The following is a 17,770-nucleotide window of genomic DNA, read 5'->3' as shown; positions in this document are numbered from 1 at the left end:
CTACTGCTACAGCTGTAGCTCTTAAGAGAGATGTACAGTTTCTCTATCTGTCTAAGAGAACCAGTGAGAGACAAAGAAATAATACAAGTTTTAATTACCATGTTCAGATTTATTAAGTTAAAATAGTGCATAACATCCATATATTGAAAGGTGACATTTGGTGTAATTCCAAGCATCCGAAATCCAGAGAAAGTAATCTACACTTGCAGTCTTTGTGGTATAAGACAGATAACGGGTGTGAGTTATTCTTTAACAAAAATATAAAGTAACATACTTAATCCCTAACATACTTAATCCCCCCTGAGAAAAGTATGACATATGTAAAGTACATACAGTCCATTGAAAGGTGGCATTTGAGCATCATAATTCAGAGACAATCATATTGCAGTCTTAGTCGAAGCATTCAGAGAAATTACATGACCCGCATCTCTCTGTTGCCCCTGGATACGTAAATATACACCTTCTAAAACACCATCATACATACAGTGCCTTGCGAAAGTATTCGGCCCCCTTGAACTTTGCGACCTTTTGCCACATTTCAGGCTTCAAACATAAAGATATAAAACTGTATTTTTTTGTGAAGAATCAACAACAAGTGGGACACAATAATGAAGTGGAACGACATTTATTGGATATTTAAAACTTTTTTAACAAATCAAAAACTGAAAAATTGGGCGTGCAAAATTATTCAGCCCCCTTAAGTTAATACTTTGTAGCGCCACCTTTTGCTGCGATTACAGCTGTAAGTCGCTTGGGGTATGTCTCTATCAGTTTTGCACATCGAGAGACTGAATTTTTTTCCCATTCCTCCTTGCAAAACAGCTCGAGCTCAGTGAGGTTGGATGGAGAGCATTTGTGAACAGCAGTTTTCAGTTCTTTCCACAGATTCTCGATTGGATTCAGGTCTGGACTTTGACTTGGCCATTCTAACACCTGGATATGTTTATTTTTGAACCATTCCATTGTAGATTTTGCTTTATGTTTTGGATCATTGTCTTGTTGGAAGACAAATCTCCGTCCCAGTCTCAGGTCTTTTGCAGACTCCATCAGGTTTTCTTCCAGAATGGTCCTGTATTTGGCTCCATCCATCTTCCCATCAATTTTAACCATCTTCCCTGTCCCTGCTGAAAAAAAGCAGGCCCAAACCATGATGCTGCCACCACCATGTTTGACAGTGGGGATGGTGTGTTCAGCTGTGTTGCTTTTACGCCAAACATAACGTTTTGCATTGTTGCCAAAAAGTTCAATTTTGGTTTCATCTGACCAGAGCACCTTCTTCCACATGTTTGGTGTGTCTCCCAGGTGGCTTGTGGCAAACTTTAAACAACACTTTTTATGGATATCTTTAAGAAATGGCTTTCTTCTTGCCACTCTTCCATAAAGGCCAGATTTGTGCAATATACGACTGATTGTTGTCCTATGGACAGAGTCTCCCACCTCAGCTGTAGATCTCTGCAGTTCATCCAGAGTGATCATGGGCCTCTTGGCTGCATCTCTGATCTGTCTTCTCCTTGTATGAGCTGAAAGTTTAGAGGGACGGCCAGGTCTTGGTAGATTTGCAGTGGTCTGATACTCCTTCCATTTCAATATTATCGCTTGCACAGTGCTCCTTGGGATGTTTAAAGCTTGGGAAATCTTTTTGTATCCAAATCCGGCTTTATACTTCTTCACAAAAGTATATCGGACCTGCCTGGTGTGTTCCTTGTTCTTCATGATGCTCTCTGCGCTTTTAACGGACCTCTGAGACTATCACAGTGCAGGTGCATTTATACGGAGACTTGATTACACACAGGTGGATTGTATTTATCATCATTAGTCATTTAGGTCAACATTGGATCATTCAGAGATCCTCACTGAACTTCTGGAGAGAGTTTGCTGCACTGAAAGTAAAGGGGCTGAATAATTTTGCACGCCCAATTTTTCAGTTTTTGATTTGTTAAAAAAGTTTGCAATATCCAATAAATGTCGTTCCACTTTATGATTGTGTCCCACTTGTTGTTGATTCTTCACAAAAAAATACAGTTTTATATCTTTATGTTTGAAGCCTGAAATGTGGCAAAAGGTCGCAAAGTTCAAGGGGGCCGAATACTTTCGCAAGGCACTGTATAGTAAAAACATGCACGCAGGCAGTCTCAAAGACATATTGAGTCTTTACCCATAAATCCCATGGCTTGCAATAATAAAGGATGTTCCGTTCAGGCTTATCTCAGTCAAAGCTTTCCTCCAATCACGGCAAAGAAATACCAGTCTATCGCGGTATGCTGACACCGACCCTCGCGCAATCGATAAACTTCACAGAGAGCTCAAGCAGTCAAAAATCCCCATGATTGACACTTGACATGGCTATTTGCCTGACATTTCACATTTCCCACTGCAGAATCTACAGAAAAATCTAAGCAGATCAGGGATTGGTGCACAGTAAGCAGCATCTACTCCAAGGAGAAGCAACTTCCTTCCCATCAACAACAAACTGCTTCTACTAATAGTATTCTAATCCTTTCTCCCTGCCTATTCCTATTCTCCCTCCTTGCTCATTGTACTGCCCCAAACCTGTGCTCATTGTTATTTCACACTCCCTTTCAGCAGGGCTTAAGCTCGGGGAGTGGATTTTGTTGGACCCTGGCTTTGGCATGTTTGAATGTTTTTCCTTGTCGTTCTTCTTCGACGATGGTGGAGAATCGGAGTAATCCTCCGGGTAATGGGAAGAGCTCTTTTCCTGCGTTTGAGTCATTCCTCGGTAGCGACGAGGACGAAGCGACGATCTTCTAATAAAGCGCGGGGGGAGGAAATACTGTGATGTAAGTAGAGGAGGCCAAAAAAGGAAAACACCACAGCCCTTTGAATTACTGAGAGGGCGAAAAGAGCGGCGGTGTCTTGATGCGAGGCTTGGATGGATGCGGTACGGCAGTGTGGAGGATAGGTCTAGCGTTTGAGCTGGGGAGCCGTTGAACTAGGGGTGTTTTTGTAACCAAAATGCTCCGAATAAACAGCACCAAGGCGCAAAGCCACAACACAACAGCAAGCTTGACTCATTAAATCTCTTCACACCTCCTAATTCACAGGGAAAGCGTCGCATTATTTGGGCATCTTAGTCAACAAAAAAGAGCTTTAAGCCAAGAAAGTTTTAAACTGTAAAATCCAAAATAGCAAAGGCGTTGTGGGAGGGATTGGATTTGGTGTCTTAAGGTTAGGCCTCCACAGATAGACAGTCTTTTTAATCCGAAAAACTGTTTGGTCTGACCCAATGATGATTCAAAGAAGCCTAATGTTCCTTGTTCCAATTTTTTTGTGTGTCTATGTATCTATAACAACCATAATCTGCCTGTGCAAAAAACAAGACAACAAGTGAGGTATGAGCTTGTGTGTGGTGGTGAAGGCAGAGCCAGACGGAGGGAGCTCAGTGCAGAAATCTATTTACTCTGCGGGTAATACCCTCCTGCCTGCTTCCCTCCAATTTAATAAAGCGCTGAAATATACCAGTCCACTCAATTAAAGGAGCTAATGGTGGAGCAAGCTGAAATCATAGATTTTATCTTCTTAGCAGCCTTGCCAACAACAGCTGAAAAACACTAGAGAACATAGTTTATTTGGGAAGTTAAAGTAGTTTATTTGTCATTGACACTACAACTTCTGGATAAAGTGGATGGAATGAGGGATTAGACAAAATGCAGAGCTAACTCACGTATTATTCTTATCTTAAAAAACCCACAACACTAGAAGATTATTTGGGAAGTTAAAGTAGTCATGGACACTACACTTTCTGGTTGTGGTGGTTGAAATTAAAGCATAATATATATAACCCTCCTCGTTTGGAAAGTCCGTTTTTGATTCACTACAGTTGAAATACACCACGGGAGAGATTGAGTGGGATGGTTTGTGTGGTGATATAGAAGGTAATGAGAGCTGTTTTTTAGCTGTGGATATCTCAGTGGTTAGTGGAGGCTTTACACTGTTTGATCAGGCTGGATTGCTGCTGATAGGCTCAGAGAGAGAGCGAGAGAGAGAGAGAGAGAATTAATATCCTTCATCTAATCCTACAGGAGGCTTACCCAACAAGGAGGAAGGAACCAGCCTGCTATGAAGAGATGATCTGATTGAAGGAGGGCAGCATTCAGAGACGTCATGCAATTTATTCAAGGGTGCCCTGATAGCCAAATTCAATATTGTAGGATTAATTAATTATACGCAAAGTCAGTGTACAAACAGATAAAACTGAGAGGGGGGGGGGGGGGGGGGGGGGGGGCTGATATGAATATGCAGCATGCACGTTCCTTCTCCCGGCCCTAGCACAATCCCAATCAAAAAGTAGTCTGTGGCCAAAAGTAGTGCCCTATTTAGGGAATATGGTGCCATTTGGTATGCAGACCATGTAGTCAAGAAACAAGGCCAGTCAGTCAAGATGATATTAGTCAATCAAACCTGCCAGGGACAGAGGGCTAGCACTAAGGAGATGTGATTACTTCAGTGTGGGTTCCTCCAGGAAGGATTGTGTCTGAGTTGAAGGGAGCAGCCAAACTGGATATGATATAGTAAGACTGCAGCGTGGTGGCTGTTATCGATCCCTTAATTAGACAGGGATCTCAGAGGGAACGTGTAGATCAATGAGGCTGTGCTGAGACGGAGGAGGCTGTATGTGTGTGTTCCTGTGTTTGTGTGTGTGTGTGTGTGTGGTTGGCCAGCCAGGTGAGTAAAGCAGAGGTCACACCGCTGCAGGTTGAGGTTGTGAGAGAGTGGGGCGTGTGTGACCGGGTCAAGCTACTTACTGAGGCTGACTGAGTCTCTCTGGCCTGTGAAGCCCATAGGAGTAGGAGTCACTGTAATCAAACAGCAGGACACACACAAGCACGCATTGGCCTATGTACACATACTGTACAAACACACACACAGGCACGCACACACACATTCACACACATTGTACAAGCCTCGGCTCACACAGCTCATTAACCTTCATACATACGGTTCCTAATGTTATCATACTAAACATGCATAAATTACAGCACTCTGAAACAACACTACTCTACCCTCCAGCCAGTTGAGTCTGTACTGCACTCTCCACAGCAGATCACTGGTGTTCTACATTGATGTGTACATTATAGACCTTTGGAGAACAGCTTACAAACAAGTCCTTAGCTGCTCTATTAATCTGTATATGTAGCACGTTAGGCAAACGAAATAGAGACATGAATGCCATTGAATTGAAGACCCTGTGTGTGTGTGTGTGTGTGTGTGTGTGTGTGTGTCTCTCTCTCTCTCTCTCTTGCTCTCTCTCCTGTGGATGTGTGTGTGTGTGGTTTCCTATGTATGGCCAATTCCTTGTGGAATTAGACTAGAGCTCAACCCTGACAGTCTGAACATAGCCTCATAATTACCAGACTGATTACCGCTGATATCTGTGTAGCCATCATGTATGTAAGCTCGCAAGATCAGGCAATTTACTAGTCTGAACACTGACTGACTGACTATAAGCGAATTAAGAAGTAATTCCACTCAAAATACTAATTATCTGATGTGATTAGTTAAATGCTGTTGGAATTAGTGCAACATGCTAATAAAGCCATGTTGTTGAAGCCTTTGGCCTCTCTATCTCTCTCTCTCTCTCTCTCTCTCTCAGTGTCTCTCTCTCTATCTCTGTCTCTCTCTCTATCTCTCTCTCTTTCTATCTCTCTCTCTCTCTGTCTCTCTCTCAGTGTCTCTCTCTCTCTCTCTGTGTCTCTCTCTCTCAGTGTCTCTCTCTCTCTCTCTGTGTCTCTCTCTCTCAGTCTCTCTCTCTCTCAGTCTCTCTCTCTCTCTCTCTCTCTGTGTCTCTCTCTTTCTCTCTCTCTCTCTCTCTTTGGAAATGAGTTGGAGGTTTTTCTTCTTCAAATATAACATTGTTTCTGTCCTGGGTTAAGCGGTGTAATGTGTGAACACTCTTGTCCAGGGAGAATAGGTTCTTTATCATTGGGTGAATCACACAGACAGATGTTGAAGAATAAACACACACACCCACACAGTACACACACACAAACACCGTACACACACACACAGAGACACACTGTACACACACTGTACACACACACACTGGACACAGACAAATAGTTAGCAAGACTTTGACACCTCTCATGTATGTTTGTCATCCCTTAACAGCACGGTAAAGCAACAGAGGATTGTGTGTGTGTGTGTGTGTGTGAGAGGAGACAATTTGGAAGGGCTCCCACCCGTCTCCATCAGTCCAAACGATAGGGGAGCTCAGCTCCAACCTCTCTTTACTTAGGCTTTTCCAAATGCAACTAATCATTCCCCTTCTCTTCTGTAGTGCAGACAGACATACTGTAGCTTTCAGTGGCTTAGCTTTTAAAAACTCAGGCATCGATTCGGAGAGCCTCTGTCTGTCGACAAACACTTCGCACATCTCTGACGAGCTCAGCAACACCTCAATATGTTGACACCTATCTGTTTCTGAGCCACGCTCCCCAATTACTGCCTGCCTGCCTGGAGATGTCAATCATCATGTACATTCAAGGGATGAGCTCTCAGATCCAATTAAGGAAGGACCTCCACACATACCACATTTATGCAGCTTATAAACAATATTCCCTCTAAACTGCATGCATGTGTGTTCTAGCCCTGAGACTGCCGCACTGATGCCATGCAGAAATATCACCCCACAGAGAGAAGCACGAGATAGAAAGTGGAGTGAAGTTCTACAGCAGTCACCAACCATTCGATCGCATTCCACTGGTCCATCTCCAAGGCATTCCTAGTCAATCGACAAACGTTTGTGAAAAACCCAACGATAAAGCCTTACGGCTCGTGTACTCTAGCACGCGGTGAATTGCAGCGTGCTGCTTAGGCCACCCAGAGTGGTTCGCTTGTAGGTGTGCTGGCAGCATATGGTTTATAAAAGTGTTGAGTACAAAGTGTTGACAGTGCTGAGTAAGAACTTAAACATGAACTCACTCATAAAAACAGCAGCTCTTTGCCGTATTAGTTGACAGTCTCTCTCTAGTCATGGTTTTAAACGTTTTGACATCTCACTTTGCAAAGTATCTTTCCTTTATGCCTGCTACGTTACTGCAGACACGGTCATCTGAGCCATCCGATTGGCCAGCGGTAGGCTAATAGTGCACTTTAGTTTGTATGAAGGTCTGGCCCACCCAGGAACAAAATTATTTTAGGGGCTCCCGAGTGGCGCAGTGGTCTAAGGCACTGCATCTCAGTGCTAGAGGCGTCACTACAGAAACCCTGGTTCCGAATCCAAGCTGTATCATAACTGGCTGTGGTTGGGTGTCCCGTAGGGCGGCGCACAATTGGCCCAGCGTCATCCAGGTTTGGCTGGGGGAGGCCGTCAATGTAAATAAGAATTTGTTCTTAAACTAACTTGCCTTGTTAAATAATACATGTAATGGGTAAATAGTTTGATCCATTCTCCATTTCATGAATTTATTCCAAGGTAAATAGTAATATGCTGTAAAACGCTCTGGTGACAAACAATCTTTGCTGCTCTGTTTCCAATTGCCCACATGGATATGAGAACCTATTCATGTAGGTATATACATTTTAAAAAATGTTTTTAAAAAACAATGTATTATTAGCTAACTAGCTAGCTAGCTATCTAGCCAACTTTACATACTGTATAGATAGCTAGCTAAGTTCATTAAATATCACCAGCTACCTAACTTCATATTAGCTAGCTACCTTGGATGTATTTATCACTGTAAAAAAACAACTCCAAATGCATTTGTAGGTAGCTAACTAACAGTCACGGAGGATGGTAAAATAGATAAGTGAGAGATTAGGCTATTCTGGATAGGGCAGGTACTTTTGTGTAGTTCCAGTCCCCAGAAGAGAGGACGGAGGTAGTAGTAACATAACATTCAGTGCGGTCTACTTTGAGAATAATGAAGTCTGTTTCTTGTGATGTTTTCTGTCCTCAGATACAGAGAGCGGTGAAAGCCTGTCTGCAGATGAAGAGGTCCCAATGAAGAGCAGTGGTTCTCAGTCCTGGTCCTGGGGACTCATTGCCTTAATACTACACAGCTGATTCAATTGATCAACCCATCATCAAGCTTCAAGTGGTATTTATGTATTCATTTGTGATGCTATCCTGGATATGATCCGGCTTGTCACGTGCTACACATGTACATATGTGTGCACATGCATCTATCTATCTATCCGATGTTATCATGGTTTGTTATAAGGGATATTATACTTTAGTAATCCACAATGACCTGGTGAATTAAAAGTCTAATAATGAAACGATCTTCCATATTCCTACAGATACCTTCAAAATGATTGCCTACAGTTACCGTGTAGGGCAATGCAAGGTTGGATGACCAGGGCCATCTGGGACTACCTCCTGGGAGACTTCAGGTGAGTGAAGGCTACCTGTGTCCTGCATAACTTCATGATGATGGACACAAGGACCAGTAGGGGATCTGCAGCTCGCCCTCGTGCGCCAGAGGAGAAGTCTGCTGCTCTGCAGGATGTTTCAAGGATGGGGTCCAACAACGCAGCACGGGAGGCAATCTGTGTGCGGGAGATCTTCACCTCCTACTTCTACAAAGAGGGTGCTGTTCCCTGGCAACACCATAGACTACACTAAGCACAACCAAATGCTCATCCACATTGAAATGAGAGTATTCTTCCATTTACTTAGCTATGTCAACTGCAGTTGTTCAATTCCCTGTTTCTCTCCTTTTGCATTCTACTTCTCAGGTGAGGGTGCTGTTCAGTGAAGGGTGATGTCTGTACAAAAACAAAACAGGCTCATTTAAGAGTCACCCATATTGAAAAAATTTAGAACAATTAGACACCCTACAGTGGGCCAAAAAAGTATTTAGTCAGCCACCAATTGTGCAAGTTCTCCAACTTAAAAAGATGAGAGAGGCCTGTAATTTTCATCATAGGTACACTTCAACAATGACAGACAAAATGAGAAAACAAAATCCAGAAGATCACATTGTAGGATTTTTTATGAATTTATTTGCAAATTATGGTGGAAAATAAGTATTTGGTCACCTACAAACAAGCAAGATTTCTGGCTCTCACAGACCTGTAACTTCTTCTTTAAGAGGCTCCTCTGTCCTCCACTCGTTACCTGTATTAATGGCACCTGTTAATGGCACACTTTTTTTTGTTTGCCCCACCAAGATTTACATGCTAAAATCGCCACTGAACTCACAGCTAAAAAATATTAGGAAAGCAATCCAATGTTATTTGTTGCCTAGACTTTACTGCAAATGACACTCAAGTCCAGAGAAAAAAACAATACACTAACAATACACTATTATTGCAGTTAGCCATGACAGCCTTTATAATAGAACGCTTGTGACCACACACATTCAAATATTGCACTTGGGGGAAAAAAATATCTTAAAGTAGAAATAGAATGAAACAAACAGGCATTCTATTTCTGCTCTGTTATATTGGCCGCTGTAGAAGACCGATCAAGTGCACAAGGCTATGTGTGCAAAAATAACGTTCACTTAGTAAAAACTAAAACAATCCCCCCTCACTCACACACAACTGTATACCAAGTTCAACACAACAAAAGCAATAGCTTTGAGCTACACTGCACGTTATTACATTGTACACTTTCTGCCTGTGGACATCTGTTCTACAATGTGCCAGCAGCAGAGCATGAGACCCTTTGTTGGCATAATTGATCTCATTCAGGCAGAGAGTACACCTGGCATAACCCTTTAAATCTACCGTATTGAAAAAGTGAGAAAGAGGGAAAGTGTGTGGTGTTCCTTTCACCTCTATAGTGGCATCCAGCTTAAGCCATGCATCCCTGATAAAGTACTCTGCAGCCACTTAGTGTGGACACCAGGTGAGACCACACACACAGATTCCTGTTGAACACTATCTTTAACTACATTATTTTCTCAATAATTACCATATTTTCTCTCCTCCCTTCTCCCTAAATCCTCTAGGTTATCAAATCAAATCAAATGTTATTGGTCACATACACTGTTTTAGAAGATGTTATTGCGGGTGTGGCAAAATTATTGTATTCCTAGCTCCAACAGTGCAGTAGAATCTAATAATTCACAACAATACACACAAATCTAGGATGAGCAATGTCTGAGTGGCATTGACTAGAATACAGTAGCATATAATACAGTGTATATATACAGTGCCTTGAGAAAGTATTCGACCCCCTTGAACTTTGCGACCTTTTGCCACATTTCAGGCTTCAAACATAAAGATATAAAACTGTATTTTTTTGTGGAGAATCAACAACAAGTGGGACACAATCATGAAGTGGAACGACATTTATTGGATATTTCAAACTTTTTTAACAAATCAAAAACTGAAAAATTGGGCGTGCAAAATTATTCAGCCCCCTTAAGTTAATACTTTGTAGCGCCACCTTTTGCTGCGATTACAGCTGTAAGTCGCTTGGGGTATGTCTCTATCAGTTTTGCACATCGAGAGACAAAAACACCCCTAGTTCAACGGCTCCCCAGCTCAAACGCTAGACCTATCCTCCACACTGCCGTACCGCATCCATCCAAGCCTCGCATCAAGACACCGCCGCTCTTTTCGCCCTCTCAGTAATTCAAAGGGCTGTGGTGTTTTCCTTTTTTGGCCTCCTCTACTTACATCACAGTATTTCCTCCCCCCGCGCTTTATTAGAAGATCGTCGCTTCGTCCTCGTCGCTACCGAGGAATGACTCAAACGCAGGAAAAGAGCTCTTCCCATTACCCGGAGGATTACTCCGATTCTCCACCATCGTCGAAGAAGAACGACAAGGAAAAACATTCAAACATGCCAAAGCCAGGGTCCAACAAAATCCACTCCCCGAGCTTAAGCCCTGCTGAAAGGGAGTGTGAAATAACAATGAGCACAGGTTTGGGGCAGTACAATGAGCAAGGAGGGAGAATAGGAATAGGCAGGGAGAAAGGATTAGAATACTATTAGTAGAAGCAGTTTGTTGTTGATGGGAAGGAAGTTGCTTCTCCTTGGAGTAGATGCTGCTTACTGTGCACCAATCCCTGATCTGCTTAGATTTTTCTGTAGATTCTGCAGTGGGAAATGTGAAATGTCAGGCAAATAGCCATGTCAAGTGTCAATCATGGGGATTTTTGACTGCTTGAGCTCTCTGTGAAGTTTATCGATTGCGCGAGGGTCGGTGTCAGCATACCGCGATAGACTGGTATTTCTTTGCCGTGATTGGAGGAAAGCTTTGACTGAGATAAGCCTGAACGGAACATCCTTTATTATTGCAAGCCATGGGATTTATGGGTAAAGACTCAATATGTCTTTGAGACTGCCTGCGTGCATGCTTTTTATGGATATCTTTAAGAAATGGCTTTCTTCTTGCCACTCTTCCATAAAGGCCAGATTTGTGCAATATACGACTGATTGTTGTCCTATGGACAGAGTCTCCCACCTCAGCTGTAGATCTCTGCAGTTCATCCAGAGTGATCATGGGCCTCTTGGCTGCATCTCTGATCAGTCTTCTCCTTGTATGAGCTGAAAGTTTAGAGGGACGGCCAGGTCTTGGTAGATTTGCAGTGGTCTGATACTCCTTCCATTTCAATATTATCGCTTGCACAGTGCTCCTTGGGATGTTTAAAGCTTGGGAAAACTTTTTGTATCCAAATCCGGCTTTAAACTTCTTCACAACAGTATCTTGTTCCTTGTTCTTCATGATGCTCTCTGCGCTTTTAACGGACCTCTGAGACTATCACAGTGCAGGTGCATTTATACGGAGACTTGATTACACACAGGTGGATTGTATTTATCATCATTAGTCATTTAGGTCAACATTGGATCATTCAGAGATCCTCACTGAACTTCTGGAGAGAGTTTGCTGCACTGAAAGTAAAGGGGCTGAATAATTTTGCACGCCCAATTTTTCAGTTTTTGATTTGTTAAAAAAGTTTGAAATATCCAATAAATGTCGTTCCACTTCATGATTGTGTCCCACTTGTTGTTGATTCTTCACAAAAAAATACAGTTTTATATCTTTATGTTTGAAGCCTGAAATGTGGCAAAAGGTCGCAAAGTTCAAGGGGGCCGAATACTTTCGCAAGGCACTGTATATATGTATATATGAAATGAGTGAAGCAGTGTGTAAACATTATTAAAGTGACTAGTGTTCCATTATTAAAGTGGCCAGTGATTCCATGTCTATCTATATAGGGCTGCAGGCTCTAAGGTGCAGGGTTGAGAAACCTGGCGATACCCGGCTAGTGATGGCTATTTAACAGTCTGATGGCATTGAGATAGAAGCTGTTTTTCAGTCTCTCGGTCCCAGCTTTGATGCACCTGCACTGACCTCACCTTCTGGATGATAGGTGAACAGGCCGTGGCTCGGAGAGACTATATGTTTCAGCTATGTCGGTGAACCCCCCCCCCCCTGCATCTGAACTGGCTGACACATAGAGGGCATGACCAACTTTGTCGGGTCAACAGGAAGTGTTATTAAAGTGATTTATTATTAACTGAGATACAGATAGAGATGTAGTTGTCCCAGAGTTGATGATCCAAGGTCAGTTTTGCATTTCACCTACTGATGATTATGAGGACTGACAATGTTAGAATAAAAAGAGAACAAGGCTTAATCTTTCTCTCCATCTGTCTCTCGTCTGCAGGTATGTTTTGATGTGAAAGAGGATGCCAACCCCCAGTCCCGTCATTGCCATCTCACCCGCTACTAAGATAACCTTCGGGCCAGCTGGGGTTCCAATGCTGTTAAGAGACACTGCTAGAGACACTATTATGTAATTGTGATGAACTGAGAGAATATTATGGTTGCACTGTGATTCATTAATCATATGCTGTCTTCCTTGCCCCTCTGTTCTTACCTCTTTCCTTTTCCGTTTTACACTCTCTCACACCTCTCTACCTACCTCGTCTTTCTTCCTTTGTTTATATAATGTACACCAGATGTGCATTTAAGTACAGATTGAACTTGTATTTATAATATCATATTACAATTATAACATTTGTAATGCATGTATTTATAAAACTTGGATAATGAATTTCTTTCAATGAAGCGTTTCACATTCTCTACTGGTTGAAATTAAGTCTCTCATTTGATGAAATACAACACCTATCCTGTGTCCTTAGATCAATACAGATGAAGGGAATTAGATATTGAGATGAACCGGGCTTAGAGTATTTACATGATGCATAGGAAGTGTAGTGTACAGTGTTTTAAATTCTGTTTATGTATATATGAATTACAAATCAGCTTTTAATGACTTCATGTTTCTAGTCTATTGCATAGTTACAATGTGTAACCAGGTCGTAGCTGTAAATGAAAACTTGTTCTCAATTGGCCTACCTGGTTAAATAAAGGTTAAAAAAATAAAAATAATAATAAATAAAAACCATTGATGTCCCAGGACCAAGATTGGTGAACACTGTTGACGTGTATAATTGTAATACATACATGCAGACACAGCGTCATTCAAAGAATGGAGTTTGATACTCCTTGTATTGGACATGACTTAAAAGTGTCACGACTTCCGCCGAAGTCGGCTCCTTTCCTTGTTTGAGCGGTGTTCGGCGGTCGACGTCACTGGCTTTCTAGCCATCGCCGCGCCATTTTTCACATTTTTCATAAGACCATTTGCTTGGTCTTGTTCCCTGCACACCCGGTTTTCATTCCCCAATCAATCTACATGTATTTATTCCTCTGTTCCCCATCATGTCTTTGTGTAAAATAGTTTGTGTTACGTGTGTATTGTTGACGCGCCAGACTGGCTTGTTTTTTCCATGTTATTTTTCACGAAGATGTTTATTGTTAAACATTATTCTTATGACTGCTTTGTGCGTTTTTCACTTTTGCTAAATAAAGTGTGCGCCTGTTCACAAATCTCTGCTCTCCTGCACCTGACTTCGCTACCAGTACGCACACATCTGACAAAAAGAATGTCTCACATACATTCATACCTGAACTGCACCTTTATTTGCCAAGGTAGAGTACATGATCAGTGAATACAACAGGCTATGATGGTTGAGGTTCATAGCTAGGTTCTGAACTAATATTTATACCAAATGCATAATCGTTTGTCTCTACATTAACTAACATATTCTTCTCAACAGTACATTTTTTGCATGACTCGTTATGACGTTATAATTACTTACATTTGCTTCCATCCTAGTACATCAAGTGCACTATTACCTACCGCTGGCCAATCGGATGGCTCAGATTACCGTGTCTGCAGTAATTTAGCAGGCATAAAAGAAAGATACAGCAAAGTTGATACTGTGAGATTTCAAAACGTTTAAAACCATGACTAGAGAGAGACTGTCAACGAATAGGGCAAAGAGCTTCTGTTTTTATGAGTGAGTTCATGTTTAAGTTCTTACTCAGCACTGTCAACACTGTATTCAACACTTTTATAACCCATAAAATGCCCGTTCTTCCTATTTCCACTCAGCTCTACAACAAGCACTGCAGCAGTAATGAATGAGGAGGAAAGTGTATCTATAGTCTTGCATTGTTGTTATTATTAGTGGCTTGGGTCTTTTTCAATATCAAGGAATATTTCACTTTCTCTGTTCATAGGAGTAACAACATGGATTTGTGCATGAGGCAGAAATAATGCGGTGCGACTCGAGCCTCCCCATCAGCTGGAAGACGGTGTCCCTTTTTGGTCAGTGTCTGTGGAGGAAAGGGAGAGCCGAGGGATGTTGAGAGACCCTCAGATAGGCGGACCATTAGATACAGACACCATCAGCCCAGTAAAATAAAAATAAAAAGCAAATGATTTAAATGTATGCTCACTCAGCTGTGCCTCACAACTAATATAACAATGGATCTATAACCAGTGTGATCATATAGCCCACCTCAAATTTTGATAAAAATGGCCTGAACAACAATGCATTGGCAGGGCAATTCAAGCAAAGCCAATATGCAGTGATAATGTATTGGGCCTATAGCTTACTGCACATTCCTCATTGCTACAGTACTGTTTTTAATTGGTTAATGTTGCATATGCTTACGGTTTATAAAAAAATATCTGAGTGGTAGATCTCGGCTTGCATTTTGACTCAGAAAAGGATGGTGACCACTGTTCTAGAGTTTTCCCCGTTAACACTATCAACGTTTGCCTTTACAACGCAATATTAGCCAATTTCAATGCAACAATACAGAAACAAAACAAACTATGATCAAATAACCACAGTAGCCTACTTGGCCACTGTTAAAATTGTAACTTAAAGCGGGTACAGCCACAGTGTTCACAGCTCTGGAAGTTACACAGAATTTTCACAACGTTCAGGTTTGCACTCAGCAGACCTGAAATTTGCTCAGTGACAAAAAAATATTAGAGGGAACATTGCTTATAAACACACACACACACGAACAAACACATGCAAAACACACCCACGCACACACCCACAACCTGTTTAGGGAAACTTCAGCCAAACCACAGTTATTACTCTACCACCCATATCATTTCCATCAATAAAAATCACACAATTTATTCAGAGCCTAAAAGAAAATAGAAAAAGCGTCAACAGAGATTGCCATCTGCTATCCACTAGCTAGCACAGTCCAAGCTCCCCACTGGCCAGCATAGTTTAAGCTCGCCACTGGCCAGCACAGTCCACACTCTACACTCACCAGCACAGTCCACGCTCTCCACTCACCAGCACAGTCCACGCTCTCCACTGGCCAGCATAGTCCACGCTCTCCACTGGCCAGCATAGTCCACGCTCTCCACTCACCAGCACAATCCACGCTCTCCACTCACCAGCACAGTCCATGCTCTCCACTCACCAGCACAGTCCACGCTCTCCACTCACCAGCACAGTCCACACTCTCCACTCACCAGCACAGTCCACGCTCTCCACTCACCAGCACAGTGCACGCTCTCCACTCACCAGCACAGTCCACGCTCTCCACTCACCAGCACAGTCCACACTCTCCACTCACCAGGACAGTCCACGCTCTCCACTCACCAGCACAGTCCACGCTCTCCACTCACCAGCACAGTCCACGCTCTCCACTGGCCAGCATAGTCCACGCTCTCCACTGGCCAGCATAGTCCACGCTCTCCACTCACCAGCACAATCCACGCTCTCCACTCACCAGCACAGTCCACGCTCTCCACTCACCAGCACAGTCCACGCTCTCCACTCACCAGCACAGTCCACGCTCTCCACTCACCAGCACAGTGCACGCTCTCCACTCACCAGCACAGTCCACGCTCTCCACTCACCAGCACAATCCACGCTCTCCACTGGCCAGCACAGTCCACGCTCTCCACTCACCAGCACAGTCCACGCTCTCCACTCACCAGCACAGTCCACGCTCTCCACTGGCCAGCACAGTCCACGCTCTCCACTGGCCAGCACAGTCCACGCTCTCCACTCACCAGCACAGTCCACGCTCTCCACTGGCCAGCACAGTCCACGCTCTCCACTGGCCAGCACAGTCCAAGCTCTCCACTCACCAGCACAATCCACGCTCTCCACTCACCAGCACAGTCCACGCTCTCCACTGGCCAGCACAGTCCACGCTCTCCACTGGCCAGCACAATCCACGCTCTCCACTCACCAGCACAGTCCACACTCTCCACTCACCAGCACAGTCCATGCTCTCCACTCACCAGCACAGTCCACGCTCTCCACTCACCAGCACAATCCACGCTCTCCACTCACCAGCACAGTCCACACTCTCCACTCACCAGGACAGTCCACTCTCTCCACTCACCAGCACAGTCCACGCTCTCCACTCACCAGCACAGTCCACGCTCTCCACTCACCAGCACAGTCCACGCTCTCCACTCACCAGCACAGTCCACGCTCTCCACTCACCAGCACAATCACGCTCTCCACTGGCCAGCACAGTCCACGCTCTCCACTCACCAGCACAGTCCACGCTCTCCACTCACCAGCACAGTCCACGCTCTCCACTCACCAGCACAGTCCACGCTCTCCACTCACCAGCACAGTCCACGCTCTCCACTCACCAGCACAATCACGCTCTCCACTGGCCAGCACAGTCCACGCTCTCCACTGGCCAGCACAGTCCACGCTCTCCACTCACCAGCACAGTCCACACTCTCCACTCACCAGCACAGTCTACGCTCTCCACTCACCAGCACAGTCCACGCTCTCCACTCACCAGCACAATCCACGCTCTCCACTGGCCAGCACAGTCCACGCTCTCCACTCACCAGCACAATCCACGCTCTCCACTGGCCAGCACAGTCCAAGCTCTCCACTCACCAGCACAATCCACGTTCTCCACTGGTCAGCATAGTCCAAGCTCTCCACTCACCAAAACGGTCCACGCTCTCCACTCACCAGCACAATCCACGCTCTCCACTGGCCAGCATAGTCCAAGCTCTCCACTCACCAGCACAATCCACGCTCTCCACTCACCAGCACAGTCCACGCTCTCCACTCACCAGCACAGTCCACGCTCTCCACTGGCCAGCACAATCCAAGCTCTCCACTCACCAGCACAGTCCACGCTCTCCACTGGCCAGCACAGTCCAAGCTCTCCACTCACCAGCACAGTCCAAGCTCTCCACTCACCAGCACAGTCCAAGCTCTCCACTCACCAGCACAGTCCAAGCTCTCCACTGGGGAAAATGGAATGATGGATGCCTTAACCATCTTATGGCCAATTATGGATGGCTTTATTAAAGGGATACTTCAGGATTTTGGCGATGAAGCCCTTTATCTCTACTTCCCTAGAGTCAGATGAACTTGTGAATATTTGTATGTGTCCTCCTGCATCCCTTTAAGCAGTTCAATTCATGGAAATGGAAGGGAGGATTAGCGATGTGTATAGAGGGGGAGTTGTGTGTG

At 44.0% G+C, this 17,770-nt stretch overlaps 1 protein-coding gene across 2 annotated transcripts in view; it reads right to left on the bottom strand.

The window, feature by feature from the left end:
• LOC110497384 (polypeptide N-acetylgalactosaminyltransferase-like 6) overlaps positions 1-17,770 on the bottom strand; it is a 240,779-nt gene that overhangs the window by 22,630 nt on the left and 200,379 nt on the right. The window lies entirely within an intron of this gene.

This window comes from Oncorhynchus mykiss, chromosome 19, assembly GCF_057628025.1.
Source record: "Oncorhynchus mykiss isolate SJ-2025 chromosome 19, ASM5762802v1, whole genome shotgun sequence".
Lineage (NCBI taxonomy): Eukaryota > Metazoa > Chordata > Actinopteri > Salmoniformes > Salmonidae > Oncorhynchus > Oncorhynchus mykiss.
The sequence above is the reverse complement of the archived record's forward strand: the minus strand, read 5'-3'. Positions and strand labels throughout refer to the sequence as shown.